Genomic DNA, 15,543 nt, shown 5'->3' on the forward strand with positions numbered 1-15,543 from the left:
CTCGGGCCAAGTGAACTTTGTCGTGGAGAAACACCATGTGCGTGGGTTTTTCTCGGGACGGGGTGTTCCGTTTCCTCACACTTTCTTCATTTCACTATTTTCATTCATTTCTAATCATCACGTCTCCTTTTAACCTGGTCGGCATAACCGTGGGACGTAAAACTTGAAAATTTCATTTCATTTAATTTACACGAGTAATTGAACACCAAACTCAACAAACGCACTTCGCACGCGCTTGCAAGTGGCTTGTCTTGTGATTATAGGCACCAGTTCACTCTTCTTATCAGCAAGGACAGCCTTCCATGACTTAACTAGGAGAGAAATGTATTGTTTATAATTTTTTAAGATAACTATATGGAGACATGAAGGTCTGCAAACCTACAGTAAATTATATTGGTGCGAAATTGTTTGAATGATGCAAAATAATAAAAAGCACCAACATTTCATTCCATAGCATGAATAATCCTTAACAGAGCATTCCTAGTGAATGTGTTTCAACTCAAATCCTCGTCTTCACAACATTATATTCATGTATATCTCCATTGTGTGTTTTTTAAAGCATGTTTTATGTCCTATATATAATCATTAACCAACCATTACAGGAGACTATGAAACGAAAAACACAATGCAGGCAGAATTTTTCACGTTAATTTGTAGTGTAGTTTCATTGTGAAATCATACTTCTTTTCTCTTAAAATATTCTAATTGTACTGCATAATCGTATCTATCTCACGAACAACACATTTTACATGAGTCTACTGCGACGGGTCTTTAGTTCGACCTCAGATCAAGTTAGTTTGTGGTATGCAAAAATTGTGTCCCGTTAGATTTTCTTAGAGTCCTTCCGTTTCCTCCCAGTTTCATGCCATCAATTCATTCATTTATATTAATCACCCGTTTCCATTAGCCTATAGGGCACGAGATATAATTAACATGGAATGTCAAATGGAAATATTTCATTTCATTTAAGACATGATGGTATAAGGCTTTTACTCAGTTAGGCAGGAAACATTGTATAACATTCTTACAGAATTTGGAATACCGAAAAAGCTAATTAGATTAATTAAGATACGTTTAAATGAATCCCAAAGTAAAATCCGGGTTGGAAAATTCTTGTCCACGAGCTGTCATGTCGATGATAGTGTGAAACAAGATAATGCGTTGTCGCCGTTATTATTCAACTTTGTACTGCAGTATGCTATAAGGAAATCAAAGATAGTAACCAGGGTCTAGAGCTGAATGGTATTCACCAGGTTATGGCATATGCTGATGATGCAAATTTAATAGGAAATGATAGGAGAACAATAGAAAGAAATACAGAGGTCTTATTAAACGTTCCTTTGGCCTAACCGGCATAACCCTGGGACGTAAAAACTCTTATTAAACGCTTGCAGGGACATGGGTTTAGAAGTAAATGCAGAGAAAATTAAATACATGAAGTCCATCGAGATCGTAATACTGCAAATTATGGATGCGTTAAAATATCAAACAATATTTCCGATAAAGTGAATACTTTCAAATATCTGGGATCAATATTAAAAGACCAAAACCATATTCACGAAGAAATTAAAAGTCGACTAAAAGCAGATAATTCGTGTTATTATTCAGTTCAAAACCTTTTGTCGTCGTGAATTCTGTCGAGGAATTTGAAGCTTAAAATGTATAATACGATAATCATGCCTATTGTGCTCATGCGGTCATGCGCGGTGGCTCAGTTGTAGAGCGTTCACCTTCGGTGCTTGGGGTCCCTGGTTCGATCCCAGCTCGCGCCGTGTGAACTTTGTGGTGGACAAACACCGTGCTCGTGGGTTTTCCCGGGGTTCTCCCGTTTCCTTCCACTTTCTTCATTCCATCATTTCATTCATTTCTCATAATCACCGTCTCCTTTAGCCTAACCGTGGGACGTAAAACTCAAAAATTTCATTTCATTTCTGTCACAAGTCAAACTCCAAAGAATATTCATTATGTTTATTATATATATATATATATATATATATATATATATATATATATATATATATATATATATATATATATATATATATATATATATAATACAGTTATTCTTAATTGGATGAAGTTAATGTACAATATTCTTTCTTCCTATAGTATCGCGAAAGTTGACGAGATATGTTCCATCGCGTGATGACTCTTTGGGGGGATTATATCGCCTCACGTGAGTCTTCTGTCAGCTTTTAAACCAGTTTGTATAACGATTAGATAGTGCTCAACTTGACTTCAACGAACAAAAATAACATTGGCAAAGGTCCGTGGAAGAGGGAAGGTAGATAGTAACAGACTAGCTATCTTCTCTCTTCCGCGGACTTTTGCCAATGATAGTCTGTTACGAAAATATAAAGTACTTGAATTCCGCATGCCTCTTACTAGAGCGGTCGGTGAAGAAAAAAAAAGTTTTGGAACTATCCAAAATTTTAAAAACATTACTACCACTCTTTCTATTAAGTGCAAAATCTTGCGTACGTGACAAGAATAACACATTTTAGCCTTGTTATTTGAAGTGAAGTTGGGGTCGCGGTGGCTCAGTGGTAAAGTGTTCATCTCGTGTCTTTAGTTCGAAACACAGCTCGCGCCAAGTGATATTTGTGGAGGACGAACACCGTGTGCGTAGGTTTTCTCGTTTCCTCCCACTTTCTTCATTCCACCATTTCATTCTTTTCTCATCAACACCGTCTCCTTTAGCCTAGCCGACATAAGCATGGCACGTAAAACTTTTTTTTTTTTTAAAGTGAAGTTAAGTTTGACGTTCTTCTTTTTATTAAGTATTGAAAAATCGAAGACTAATTTTTCAACTATAATTTCGTATCGAAAGTCACGGGGGTTTGAATAATTCAATTCTGATATTAATAAAAATGGTTAGGTGATTGTTGGCAAATGGTTGACCGATGGACTGAGGTAGGACTCCGAAAAACTTGGTTCCAATGATGGTCCAACAAAATAAGTGTACAAAATACAAGGTGTGATCAAAAAGTAAGGTGAATGTAGTTACACAGTGCCATCTATCGATATTGTATCCCACAGCCTAAGCCTTTGGTACAGTCAGTGTCGAGTTTGAACAAGTTGCGACATGTTAGTTGGCTTCCAGAGGCAGAAGAGTGAGGACGTGTTAAGAGTGTCTGTCGCGGAGCCAACATTAGGTCTAGTTCTAAGCTGCAAAAATGTGTCAAAGAAGCACACGAAATGTCAAAATCAGTGAGTGTATGGCGACGAAGGAAAGTCATTGAAGAGTGTTTTCAGGTGGTATGAGCGGTTCAAAAGTGACAAGGAGTCTTTTGAAAACACGCAACGATTGAGACGTCCTTCGATATCAAAAACAGATTAAAATGTGCAAAAAGTGGTACAAATGGTTTGTTCAAACAGGTGAATGACTGTTCGAGAGGTGTCCGAAGACCTAAACATCTGGTATGGGTCCATGAAAAGCATTTTAACTGCCGATTAAATGGGCAAAGAGCTTCCTTCTTCATCACGAAAACGCGCCATGCTTTTGATCCGCGAGTTTTTGGCCGAAAAAAATATTCCTGTCTGTCCATATTCGTTGTGCTCTCCAGATACAGCACCATACAACTTCTGGCTCATTCCAAAAATATGCTTAGAAAAACGTTTTGACACAATTTCTGACATTGAGAAGGCCATGCCAGAACAGCTGAACGTTCCTCGAAAAGAAGCCTTACGAGAAATTCCAATCATGGATTCAACTTTGGGATAAATGCGTTACTAGCCAAGGACAGTACTTTGAAGGAGAGTAAATCAAATTCGTTGTAAGCTTATTACTTTGTTTCTAAATAAATAAATAAATACATAAATAAATCACCGTATTTTTTGATCATACTTCGTACTCTGTCTACGTTGGACTAACTCCCCCATAGTAGACATTCTTTGCTTTTTTGTTGCTAACGTTGCGATACGTTTTCCAATCGACAATCATGGGCTTTCCCATCCAATGATTGGCCAACCGATTAATGATTACCTTACCTTACGTTGGTTTAACATTTTGTCGCTATTGGCGACATTAAACACCAGTAGTACTGGCTCATAGAATTAATTAAATAGAAGGGCGACCTAGGCAAGAAATAGTGAACAGTTCCACGTTGTTTAATGCCTAAACTACTTGAAATTAATTCCTTATTTATCGATTTCCGAGTTTTGAGTTTTTTTTTTAAAGTCTCACCGATTAAAATGGTTTTATATCAGACCAAAGTAAACCATTTTAAAAAATAGCTCAATTTACAATATTAAATAGTGCCTCAACCGACCACAAGTTTCGAATTAATTTACAATATATTACTACAATATGGGGCTACGGTACCTGTATAAAAATGTGGAAGGAAGAGAGTGAAGCCCCAACTTGGATAGGAGAAATAGACATAGAATCTCTTTATTACTGTATATTACTATCATGACGGCCATCTTGAGTTCCGCCATCTTGGATTCAGGTCCAAAATGTGTAATAGGAAAGGAGTCATGTGTGATACCGCTGTGGGGTTGTTTACACCACAAACACACATCTGACATGATTTCCAACATTCCTTTAATATTTATTAGCTATATGTTTAACTTACAGTTGGACGGTGATATGCATCAATTGACCAAGTGCCATTTTTCGATTTTCGATATATATATATATATATATATATATATATATATATATATATATATATATATATATATATATATATATATATATATATATATATATATATATCAGTATGTAGGAGACAATATAAATAACGTAAAAACAATTGTTTGAAACCTTACTATTTGCTTAAACGTTCAGGAAAAGCTATTCGACCAAGTGCCAAGAACTGGATCGTAATGGTGACACATTCGTGTTTCCTTCAATATCTCAGAACCATGAAGTTGATGCATAAAACCGCCCAATTGTCTTTCCAAAGCTGCAAGTATCTGCTTCTCACATTGGTCCATTCAAAACGTGAGATCGCTAGGACACCATTTATTTTTGTTCAACTGAGCTAATTTTTCTTGGGGAGTTACTTTGGACTGATTTGGAACTATTTTAGGGGATGAAACTTAAATAAATAAATAAATTAATAATAATAATAATAATAATAATAATAATAATAATAATAATAACCTCGGCATAAGGGCCACTCGAGTGACATATTGCCTACATGTCATTTCATAGTGTTACGAAGATTAGGTGTGGTGCAGTTGAAATCTTGGTCTAGCATATCTTCCTTTAATGATTGTTATCATATACATCGCTACATTATGGCCAGGCAGTGTCCACGATCCCCCCCCCCCTTTAGAATTCAACCTTTCATTTTAAATTCTCACTCAACTTATATTCTGAGCTTCCTCGTGGCTAAGCGGTTAAGCGTTCGCGCCTTTGGCGTGGGAGACCCGGGTTTGATTCCCATCGGGAGCTCATGTGGTTCAGATTCCACGTTAATCAGTAGGTCCACGTTTCATATAGCCTCGCTGCTGAAAGGGATGCTAAACTAAAAATCAATCAATTTAAATTTTTGCTTTTCCATTACCCATTAGTGCTACACGAAGAGTACCTTATTTTCTTTTCTGTTACGAGGCATAAAACGTGTAGCTTGCTATGTGCACTTTGGAATTCAATTTTCAATAAGGATTAGAAGATATAGTCCTTTGTTTAACTGTAATAATTTCTTCTGAGAAATTATTTTTTGTTGTTTCTTTTAAAATGAATTAGAATTTTGATGGTTTTGATTTTATCAGTTTTTTTAAAAAAAAATCTAGTTAAATGTCCCTTGATTTTCCAAGATTAACTTCAATTATATTTATATACATTTAATATTACTTAAATTAAGTTTGGGTAATGAATATTTCAGTTACCAGGTATATTTTAAAAAATCGCGGAGTAATGAACATTTAAATAGATGCTAAAGTCACATCCAGGGGCGGCTCTAGGCAATTTGCCGCCCCGTGCAATGGGATCATTTGCCGCCTTCCCCTTTCTCCAGAAAGAACAAATCTTAAGAGTCTTCATCCCGGCGAAATTGAAATACCGCTAATTTTACAGTAATTATGTGATATCTTCAAATAGATAAAAGATAATCGAATTATTTTACATGAGAAACCGTTATCACGACTCACTTATCTGCTTTCGATTTCGAGCCATTTTGAAAATCGACATTTATTTTCGCGTTTCTAAACAGCTGAAAACGGAAAGCCGCTAGGTGACTTGTGATAACGACACCTCACGCAAAATAATATTGTCTAGGGCGCTCTTGTTTCATATTTCAATTATCTTTTATCTATTTGAAGATATCACATAATTACTGTAAAATTAGCGGTATTTTAATTTTGCCGGGATGAAGACTCTTAAAAAGTCATGATTTTAAGTATGCTACTCCAGTATGAACAACGAAGGGAAAGGAAAAAGCAGTCGCACTCAGAAGGGCAAACATACCTGCAGAGGATAGATAGTAATCCTTTTTATAGAATTCAATATCGAGCTTCAACCTCAGTATATCAGTTTGCAGTTCCACTGCAGCTAGCTCTTTTATCTTTATTTCTTGATTTTCCTTCTACATCTTTTATTTTTTAAAAAACTTGTTTCCACCTTCAATGATAAGGAACTTGTTTGTGACAAAGATAACACTAGCTTTCATATCACAACTGTGGTAAGTAACTAAATGCAACAGGTGTTCGAGAATTGAGTTCTTGTATTTGACAATAATCAAGCAATTTACGCTGGTATTTATTTGACCATTTGCTTTAGCCCTGTCTACGTGACCTTAAACTGATGCGACCTAAACATGATTTATGAATGTAGTATTTAATTAGAAGGTCATCTTAATAAATTTAACTGCCATCATCATGAAGTATGTTTCCAACAAGAAATATTTATTTTAATTAATATTGTTATGTCGGATTTTGTCGTCCCTCGAAACTTGCCCTGTGCGGCCCTGGTCACATCTTTAAAATTTCTTTATATTTCCGTAAACAAAGATGGTCTAGGCCTAGATATTTTATATATATATGCGTCTCTCGTCTCCATTAGTATATAAGACATAATGGTGGGGCATAAAAATAGAGATTGCATTGCACGTTAATAGACGTAACTCATGAACGATTGCTGATTCCAGTAAGCATTACTTTATTTAGTATGGTATAAAAGAGTGACCGACAGAAGATAATATCTTCGTGTAAGAAAGCTGGAATATTTCATAAGTGAATCGTCATTTCAGAAGGATTACAGCCTAAAGACATAATGTTAAAATTCAGAGTTAACAACACATTTTGTCGCCTCTTGTAATGGTTATGCTTACGAGTCAATATCTTTCTCATCCTTCTTTCCTTTTCCTATTAAAAAAAAAAAAAAAATGTTTACTTCGTTCGAGTACGCATGTAATAAAGAAAGCCTAAATGGAAAGATGACGTCACCGTTGACCCCATTTGAGGACATTGTGTTTTGTTCGTGGCGCATAAAAAATGTATCATTTCTTGTTTTCTGTCACGAGGCATGAAACGTGAAGCTAGATATACAAATTAAATTCTAACATGTATCTTTGTTATTGAAGTTTCTATGAGGATTGACAGGTGTCGTCCTTTGTTTAATTAAGAAACTTTACATATTCGTCTTTAATATGGATAAACAACTGAGAACAGTTAAATGCGCATCCATGACACTAGCTAGATTACGAAACTTGTTTCAACCGGATTAATTTATTCACTCAGCGCATAAATTGTCATATGTAAGGAAATACCGTAAATAAACACTTTTAGAAAGAACATAATCTTTTAATGGTACGTATTCTTCATGAAGGTTAACAAGTAAAAGAATTTTTGATCTAAGCACTTTTTGAACCATCATGAATTTTGACGTCATGGAGGTTAATTTTTTCTCATGCAGACATGGCCACTGTTTTTTTTTTTTCTTTCTTTTTAAATCCCGCATCTTGTCTTCTGCAACTGGTGCATCTTGTCTTAAGTACCCACTGAACTCCATAAATGATTATAAGACAAACTCTTGATCTGTTTCAGTTGTAATTCTTCTTACTCGTAAACAAATAAATTAAGTTTTGAAACAAACACAAAGTATTTTCATTCAGATTGAATTTGGGAAGGAAATTATGATAAATCGTTTATTTATTTATTTATTTATTTATTTATTTATTTATTTTATTAGATACAAAACTTACACCGGAACGTCGCCATGGACCTACTGGAAGTCGGCACCGTTGTTACCAACTGATCAAAAACAGAACAATTTCCTCTAGTTTTTGCTACGTTTTCCCTTTAATTTAGTGAATAACATAATAAATATCATTAATAATAATAATAATAATAATAATACCGGTAATAGAAAAGAAGCCGGATGATGTCTAGTGAAAAATAGACTTAACTGTTTCTATTTCCTTCCTATAGGCCAGACATTTGGGCGATCACTCATTTTATAACTTAGGCACCAAATTTGTTTACAATATGAAAGCTCTTAAAAACAGCAGTTAGTTTCTATTATCGAGTTTTGATTTGATTGTGACTTTAGTGTTGCTTTTAGTAGCAAGGCTGTATGAGACGTAGACCTACAGCTTAACATTGGATCCGCTTAACACATGAGCTTCCTCTGAGAATCGAACCCGGGTCCCCCACGCCAAAGGCGCGCGCGCTAATCGCTTAATCACGATGAAGCTCGTTTCTATTATCGAGTCCCATGCAAGAAGTAAGATAAAATGGTGAGGGCATGAAACTATCTATACTGAAATATAACAACATCATCTGAATTTTTGAAGTTGTAAAATTAACGAAGCAATTATGTATTTCGTAATCATAAAATACTTGAAGGTTAACAACGATTCAGTGAATCTAAGAATGAGAAATACAATGCAGCTGCATTTTATAGACACAATTCACTGCACATTGATCAAGGTCAGATTTATTGGAATTCAGTTGATCTGAGTCATTTATCATCTTATAACTTTGATATCAGGAGTTCGATTATATGGTTTGTGGATAAAACTAGTTCTAACTGGAACATACAAAAAAAAAAAAAAAACACTAAGATCAAAGATCAATGAACTTCTTACATAATCATAAAGCGCGCTTTTTTTTATTAACACTGTGCAACTGAACCATTATTGAAACTAAATTTTACGAGTTTACCTTGAACTACTTATTACCACAGAAATTATGAAAAATGTTTTCATGAATTGCAAGTAAAAGAGAACGACAAGCATACGTCACCTGGAATTATCTGTATTGCAGTGTTGCCAAAATCTCAACAAGATTATCTTTCTGGATTTTTTTTTTTAAAAAAAGAAAGGTCTCTATGAAGTATTTGTTAGTTTGCTATGATATTATTAGCCGCAGTAGGAAATTTCGTTGAAAAATATTTTTAATGATAAAAGAGCGAGTCTATTTGTTCTTGATATTATATGTATGTGTAAAAGTAATGCCTGTTTTTACATAATCTATCCTTGCCTATCTTTGCAACTGTTTCCAAATTGAAAAACAATAAAATTTGATCCATAGAGTTTATACAAGGGATAGAAAAAGAACCGGTTCAGTCACCAAGAACCCATGTTAAAGATAGGAACCTGTCCGGAGCGTTTTCACAAGAATCGGTTCATTTTCCATTCCTGGTTTATACGTCTGATGTTATACTACGCATTCCACCATGTTATTTCTTCAAATTAATTCAACCTTCTGTTCTGTGAATCTTTCTCTGCTGGCAGACCAATATGGCTTCTCATGAGTTGCGAATATATTTCACTTTTACGCTTAATGATCACTAGTTCTCTACTGATTAAACGTTACTTTAGATATTAAAGTTCTTTTTCCTAATCTTCTTAGGAATGTTGCGGCCATAAGCACCCACTATTACAACCACCCGTGATAAGCTATCGTCCCAGTATAGCTTCGACAGTTTTGCTTTAACCACAGACTTGTTTTACAATACATTTACTTTTTAGTACATCTAAAGGTATCAGTACATATAAAGTTCAGTACATTTAGTACATATAAAGTTCAGCAGCTCAGTAGACAACGTCACGCAACGCTTTCTGACGAGTGTTAATTTTGGCATAATATTATTATTTTTGTTATTTTGGAGTAATAATGAAATGTTGATCCATTCAACAGTACAAAGGTGGCCCCGCGTAACGTAGTCGCTAACGCTCTCGCCTTCGGTGCGAGTGGCCCCGGCTTCGATTTCCGGTGGGGTCACTCGGTCGAAAAAGTGTTAAACGCTTTTTCAGGCCAGCCACCTTGAATCGGATTTTTCTCATTCACACCAGGCAAATGCTGGGGTGGTACCTAACTTATAGGTCCCAGGCCGCTTCCTTCCTTTCCTAATCCTTTTTTCCTTTCCTTTCCCCGGATAGTGTGATCACCGAGAAACGTCATCCGTCGGAGAGCTAAAACGCCTTAGATGCCGAAAACCCAGAAATCTAAATCCTAAAAACATTACAAAATATTTAAGAAGAAAACTTTTGCAACCCCTCAAAGTTCTGCGACTTTGTCTGAAATCTTATTAAATCCCATTTCGAGACGCAAAAGTCTCATTTTGCTCTTGAATTTCCCATGTGATAGTATTTACAAAATTAATATATTTTTTTTTTAATGAGAAATGAAACTGCTATATGTCCTGTACTTTTTTCAATATTTGCGTGACTACTTGTAAATTTCCATGTTCCATGATTATCATGTAGTTTGTAAATGTTTCCTTAATCGAGAGAATTAATCGAAAATGTTGGAAAGGTCAAACATATTTTACTCCTAGAATTTAATGGTGCCACAATTCGCTCGTTCCGTCACTTTTCCTGAACGTTACGATACTAGAGAAAAACGTTATCCAGTCATTTTCATTGCTTACTTTCTGTTTCATTCATTCGTTCGTTCCTTTTAATTTCAGAGTACAAAATTGACTTCTTTGTCGCTTGCGTTTCAAATTCATACATGATTAAGCCACATCCACGCTAGCATAATTCAAGCCAAGATTGAAAGATTAAGTGGTACTTCCCGCTGATAAAAAAATTCTGTAATGAAGTAATCTCACATGTGTCAAACATTTTGACCAACATTCTCTTTTTCCCTTTCTAAAAAAAAAAAAATTGTCAAAACTTCTCACAAAACGATATTTTCCTTACGATTTGGCATCACTGCCCTTGTCATCTTGTTTTGTTGTTTGCCTGAGGCCTACTCCTCTCTCCTATGAAAGCTAATCTATATATTAAGATGCTAGGTTTATATGTTTGTCCCCAATCCTTTCGACAATGATATCTCGAAAACCGCACGTGCTAGAAACGTGCCGTTTTCACTATTCGATTCCAAGATATTGTGTAGATTGTCCAGTTCTCATTCAAATTTTCAAAAAACTGTGTCGTTATTGTTCTATTCAACATTTTAGGACCCGTTTTGAGCCCATAAGATTAAAATTGATGCAGGCCAAAACTACGGTTTTAGGCAACCAGTAGAGAGGTTACGTATGGCGGGTTGACGGACATTGCAGGCGCTTTGCTTAAATCTGAACGGAAAAACCTACTGCATGCTGGCAACTTCAAAGGCCTCAAGAGATGCAATGAGGTGTACTCGGAGGGATATGGATTTGTTACTAAAAAATATTTCCACTTGATATCGTGTTACTTCTACAAATTTGCTACGAACTCACTTCAACACCTATACATAGCAATTCATTTTCTTTGTAAGTCTTCTATCCTTTACTTGTGTAAATGAGACATGCACAGTGGGAAGGAGATTCATGGTCATAACAGAACGATGCACTGAGTAGACAGCGCAGGTTCAGCTACTCTATATATTAAAATGCTAGGTTTTTATATTTTATCCCCAATCCTTTCGACAATAAGATCTCGAAAACCTCAAGCCCATTTTCACTGGTCGAATTCAAATTTTGTGTAGATTGTCCAGTTCTAATTGAATATTAAAAAAAAAAAAGAAACATGGCCGTTATTATATTTTTAGGGGTCCACTTCAAATGTTGGAATTTTACAAAGTAAAGCATCATATCCTACGAGTTATACATTTTAACACCACATCATTGTATATAGGGGTTGTGTATCTTTCAGGCGTTGTTTCATGCCCAAATGATGATTATAAACGAAGGATAACCATTTCTCCAGTCTACAATTGTTTGGAGTGTTTTGCCCAATGAACACCATATATCATTGACATTATAATTAGTTGTGTGTGTAATGTATTTGCTTATTACATACTGCATGCAAGACGAAAGAAAACACTGATCATACATAAATTAGAAACTCCAACTGGAAGTATTACCAAATTTCCAAATGGTTCAAGATATTGAAAAAATCTCCCCTTTATGGTCCTAAGGAGATTCATGCTCATATGTGAATGATGCGCTGTGTAAATCCAAATTCACCTCTTTATGTCCAAAATGAAACTTACTCTTCCCGTATGAAGAATGGGTGTTCTGCTACTATGTTATAATATAAGTATAGAAGGTGTTGGCTGAGACTTTGTCTAATCTTTATATTATTAATGTGGCCTATTTTTTGCATAATCTGTGCCTGTTTCAGAGTGTCAGTTATAGTGTATGATGCACAATTCATTTCAATTCTTTCTTCGAGTGCCGCGGGCGCTCAGTGGTAGAGTGTTCACCTCTGGTGCTTGGGGTCCCGGGTTCGATCCCAGCCCCCGCCAAGTGAACTTTGTGGTGGACAAACACCATGTGCGTGGGTTTTCTCGGGGTTCTCCCGTTTCCTCCCACTTTTTTCATTCCACCATTTCATTCATCACTCATCATCACCGTCTCCTTGAGCCTAACCGCCATAAACGCGGGACGTAAAACTCAAAGATTTCATTTTTCAATTCTTTCTTCTTCTTTTTTGCTATTTAGTCTAAGGGAATCCTAGACACTAACCTCAACAACCACTTGTAGTTCGCGGACTCCAGTTTGAGAAACTCTGGTATAGACTACCGAATGTTGTGGACTTTGTTCAGTAAGCGAGTGAGCTACTTATCATTAGATTTTGTATTCCAGTTATTATCAGAATAATCACTCAGATTGTTGAAGTGTTTTTCTGAAGGATTTGGTTGCATCAAACTATGCATATAATACCGAGTTAATTATTTTCTCTGGTGTCGATTGCATCATACCTACAAATTCATTAAAATAAACACACACACACACACACACACACACTCACTCGCGCGTTATCAACATTTGCAATATTGCTAACGTTCAACTTTACCAATAAATTATGAAATAATATTTTTTTAAAGAATAAGTACATTATGTAGGTCACGAGACAACAGTGACGAATAGTTCATGCTAGCAAAACAAAGAAAATTAAGTGTAGTGTTAAATTTGTTGGTGCTGTACGTGTAACTAATACTGGCATCTTCGTATATCGATACTCATAACCGTTTGTTCCAACATTAGCGTTGAATTCCCTTTGTGTATTTTCTTGTGTGATCATGCTTTGCGTCACATAACTGCAGTAGGAATTTTCCAGTAGTTCTCCCCGAGATTCAATAAAGCTTGGATCGATAAGTCAACGAGTTTGCGCGTCTACGTTCCACCAGCAAATCTAAAAGTATGAACAAACAACAATGAATGAATGCCAAGGTGTAAATTCTAGTTCATTTACCGATGTTTCATTGTAGAAACATTTTTCTTTAGCCACACATTTTTGTTTTCTAATCTTGTCATATTTATTATTGGTTTGTCATACCTTCCTTTGTTGATTTCTTGAAATGCTGTAGCATCAGGTCCTCTGGAGCCGTTGAATATGAAGATAAGTGAATAAATGAATTATAATTTTCTGAATTTCATAAATTAAATGGATTATAGTTAATTGAAGTTTCCAAATAGGGTTTGCATTTTCATTTAACATTGGGCACATAAAGAGTGTATAGCTCAAACGGCTCGTCCGATTTAAAAAGTTCCTTCACTTTAGATTGAAAACATCACATTTGGAGACGGTCTCCCCTCTTACATTTTGTTGTAACTGATAATAACAGTTACCATATGGCAGGGGACTTTGAACACCCCAGTGGCGGATCCAAGGGGGGCTATAGGGGCTATAGCCCCCCTTGACGCTCAGATATACACTGGATAAAATGGGCTTCAATCCTGCTTTACACTGGATAAAACGGCAAAATATGGTTTAGCCCCGCCCTTGATCATATCCTGGATCCGCCCCTATGTATATACACACTAATATTTCGATTGTGAAGACTGTGTGATTTTAGTAAGTAGAATATAATGCAATCAAGTGGAACAGTAAATGATTTCTCAAGATACATACATACATACATACATACATACATACAGTAGCTTAAAAGCCAAAGAACTGAAATATTGCTTTTCCACAAGATGGCATAATATAAAAATGGTTCCATTAAATACTATGAATAGGTGAATTACCATACCTAAAGTTCTATTATAGAGAACTTACAACGATTTCCTTGAAGAGATTAACGAAGATAGTTAGTTGCAATTTAACGTAACACAACGCTAAACATTCTAGAGGAAATGGCACCTTCAAAGATACATTGCCTCATTCTGCTGTTATATTCATATTTGCATTTCTTGAGGGAAAAAAAAAAAAAAGATGCCAACCTGAAGCATTATAAAGTCCCATGTCGAGAGACAGAAATTCCCATTTTGATCCTGAATTTTTCACGTACTAAGTATAAAATTAAAAAAAAAAAAAAAAAAAAAAAAACTTTTACTAATATGAAAAATGAAACTATTGTATGTCACTCACTTTCTTCAATATATGAGTGAATTATCTATACGTTTTCATTTTTTTATTTTTTTACGTTTATTCAATATTTCATAAATAAGTACTTTTCTTAATGGAAAGAGCCAATTGAAGATGTTGTCGAAAACAAGTACGCATTTGCATAATCACTTTGAGTCATTATCTTCTAATGAACGTAATGATACTAGAAGAACTTTACTCTCCGGTCATTTTGTGTGTGGTTTTCCAAATTGGTTGTTTTTCATTTCGTATTGTAGTTTTTCTTTGTTAATTATAGCAGAGCACACATTTCTTTTTTCTTTTTCTTTTTTTTTGAGAATCACAAATTACTTGTGCAATAGCATGTATTTTCCAGCGACAAAATTTGACAGTTAACACTGATTTCAAGATTGTGAAAATGAAATTAAATCATTTAAGTTTTACGTCCCATGGTTAAGCCGGCCAGGCTAAAGGAGACGGTGATGATGAAAAATGAATGAAATGGTGGGATGAAGAAAGTGGGAGGAAACGGGAAAACCCCGAGAAAATCCACTGTTTGCCCACCACAAGGTCCACATGGCGCGAGCTGGGATCGAACCAGGGAACCCAAGCATCGGATGTAAGCGCTCTACTACTGAGTCACCGCGCTCTCTCTCAAGATTGTGGAGGATTCAGTAGTCTATTTTCCGATCACAGAGAATTTTTGGTGCAGTTGATCAAGTATACATACAGTAAAGCCCCGATTATCCGCGAGTGCCGCGAAGAATGTCTTTAACCCTACTGCAGTCGCGCTAAATTATTTTTCATAAGTAGTCGCAGTGAACTGATACTTTGCATGTAAATAAGTGCTGTATATTCTAAAACA

The 15,543-nt window shown here is 35.5% G+C and overlaps 1 protein-coding gene across 2 annotated transcripts in view; it reads left to right on the top strand.

The window, feature by feature from the left end:
- The window catches only part of LOC145672073 (solute carrier family 2, facilitated glucose transporter member 1-like), a 131,389-nt gene that overhangs the window by 63,318 nt on the left and 52,528 nt on the right, over window positions 1-15,543 (top strand). The gene's annotated exons all lie outside the window — the stretch shown is intronic.

Source organism: Thermobia domestica, chromosome 15 (assembly GCF_964235325.1).
Source record: "Thermobia domestica chromosome 15, izTheDome1.hap1.1, whole genome shotgun sequence".
Classification (NCBI taxonomy): Eukaryota; Metazoa; Arthropoda; class Insecta; order Zygentoma; family Lepismatidae; genus Thermobia; species Thermobia domestica.